At 39.7% G+C, this 2788-nt stretch overlaps 1 pseudogene; it reads left to right on the top strand.

Moving 5' to 3' along the window:
* The first annotated feature begins 645 nt into the window (after positions 1 to 645).
* Positions 646 to 2329, top strand: LOC147429176 (putative lactoylglutathione lyase, chloroplastic; annotated as a pseudogene).
* Positions 2330 to 2788: the final 459 nt, after the last annotated feature.

Genomic DNA, 2788 nt, shown 5'->3' with positions numbered 1-2788 from the left:
ACACAATCCGTCCGCGTGCGCAGACGGATTGCGTGCTCAACCGCCTGCCTGATTTTTCTTTTTATGACATAAAAGTGCTCCATTTTTTGAAATTTTTCCCGTCCCTTCTCAATCTATTTTCTTGAATTTCCAACTAGCTCAAGGCTAAGCCTAGAGACGATTTTCCCCACTCATGTGAATCTACACCCACTCTGTGACAATATGTATTACAAACTATTTTTCATAGTTTGAGCTCACTGTTCGTCCGCGTGCACGCAGACGGACAGTGAGCTCAAGATACGAAAAATACTAGCTAAATCTATGAGATATACTATCTTGTCAAACAATGCGGATGAGAAGCGGGCTTATAATTGCTCATGCATATTGTCTCAATTGCTTCAGATTGGCACGTTTTTGCCTGGTTGAATGAGCTAAAAACGCCACCAACAGGCGGAGCGAGAATTAATTACCCTTGGATTTAACATCATCGCTGCTTGAAGAGCTCGGTAGAGGAAGAAGCACCAGTGCCGGGTTGTTGTGATGTTAGAAACGCAAGAGAAATTTCTTCCATGGGCGCCATTGCCAACATGGTATATTCTGTCAAGCTTGGCATAAAAAAGCATGCAGAGATTTAATAACTGCACTCATCGGAGGATACTAGCAAACATGGCTGGTTTTGATACTGCCGTGAGCGACAACAGGAGGTTTCTTCATGTTGTATATAGAGTGGGCGACCTAGAAAAAACAATCAAGTGAGCAAACTTTTGTTTGTAGTATTAAAATGAAGGCTTGTAGCTTATGAACTGACACATTTTCATATGAATGCACAGGTTTTACATAGAATGTCTTGGCATGAAGCTTTTGTGGAAGCGAGATATTCCATAAGAGAAATACACCGATGCTTTTCTTGGCTATGTTCTAGAAGATACTCATTTTGTTGTGGAGTTGACTTACAGTAAGCCTTACCATTTGATGAGTACTCTTTAATATAAGACTTCCTTCACCCCGTGCTCATTGATTGCCATGGTTCCTCTGCAAACTACGACGTTGATAAATACGATTTAGGAGCAGGTCCGGTTTCAACCATTTTGGTATTGCAGTTGAAGATGTGGGTTGACTTATCAAGATTTGTGATTTAAGAATAATATGATTGAAAAGATGCCCCAGTTAGTTACATGAAGAATGTCATTGCATCTGATACTCTTATGTTGATGGAGCTATTTAAGTCTACAAAACTGTAGAGCTTGTGAAGGCCAAGGGTGGTAAGGTTTCTCGAGAAGCAGGTTCGGTCAAAGGAGGAAGTATTGTAATTGCGTTTGTTGAAGATCTAGATGGCTACAAATTTGAGTTGATATAGAGAGGCCCCACCCTACAGCCTCTCTGTCAAGTCATGCTAAGAGTTGGGGACCTTGATCATTCTATCAAGTTTTATGAAAAGGTTTATAGTTTTATCTACTTGGAGTAAAGACTGTGCTAGTAATAACGGTTAAAGCTAAGCTCCTTTCTGGATTTTGTAGGCCTATGGAATGCAACTTCTTAGAAAAATAGATAATCTTGATTACAAGGTTTGAACTTCTAGCATGTTTTCTTTTTTATTGCTTTATGTTTTGTGTGTTTACTGGAAGTTCTTTCAGTGCTTCTTTCAATCAAACTGCCAAGATGTGGGGGTGCTTCTGTAGTGGTTCATCTAGCATTTTTAATGTTATTGTCTTCTGTCTTTTGTGGGTGCTTGTTTCAATGAAAATGCCAGGAATGTGGGATAGTTTTTTTTCTTGATATGCAGTTTGTATACTTGCATTTGAACCTGAGAGTATAGATGTTCTTCCATTGATCTTCTTAGAGCAGAGTTTGGTTTTTATTTGGGGCATGGATGAATGGGTTATGTATGCCTTTGTGTTCTCTAGATAATTCGATTTTGTAATCGTTTGGCAGGTTGGTGTCTATATAATGATAGGAAAATAGGCTCTACATTTGGTACTGTGATGTGAATGTGAGATTAATTTCTCTTTCTTCATTTTTGATAATAGTACGCGACTGCAATGCTTGGATATGGACCAGAGGACAAGTCCACTGTTATGGAGCTGACTTACAACTATGGGGTGTCTGAATATGAAAAGGGGAATGCATATGCTCAAGTAGCCTCTTTGTTGCCATTATTTAGTATTTTTTGTCATATTGTTGGCTGTTACCCTTATTTTTTGTCATCTTTGGCCAGGCTGCGATTGGAAATGACTATGTTTATAAGAGTGCCGAGGCTGTCCGTGAAGCAGGTGGAATAATTACTCGGGAGTCAGGCCCTTTACCGGGGATCAATACTAAGATATTTGCTTGCCTTGATCTAGATGGCTAGAAAACGGTAATCTCTTATCTGATGATAAGATGTTGTTTGTGGTCTATTTCAGCTCCATAATCTGGGTGTTGAAAATGTGATGAGTTTTTCTTCTTCCAAGATAGAAGTATCTGGTCTTTTATTGTTTTTGGCCATTTTTCTGTGGGAGGAACTTTTTTACCGGGTTGTTGTGAGGTTAGAAACTCAAGAGGAATTACTTCCATCGGTGCCATTGCCAACATGGCATATTGTGTCCGCTTACAACAACTTCTTCTCCGTCTCCCAATCCTTTAAACTTACGCTAGCTGGCCAACCCTCCAGATTGACGAGATCCTTTAAACTTACGCTAGCAGGCCAACCCTTTAGATTGATGATAGGGTATCATATCATGTTCATTTATAATCGGAGGCAGACAACCCAATGCTAAAATATTTGAGCCAAATATCTTCAAAACAAAAGGCCAGGACCCAGATTCCAGAC

This window comes from Adiantum capillus-veneris, chromosome 22 (genome assembly GCF_014529385.1).
Source record: "Adiantum capillus-veneris isolate H3 chromosome 22, ASM1452938v2, whole genome shotgun sequence".
Lineage (NCBI taxonomy): Eukaryota > Viridiplantae > Streptophyta > Polypodiopsida > Polypodiales > Pteridaceae > Adiantum > Adiantum capillus-veneris.
Note: the sequence above shows the minus strand (reverse complement) of the source record. Positions and strands in the feature narration are given on the sequence as shown.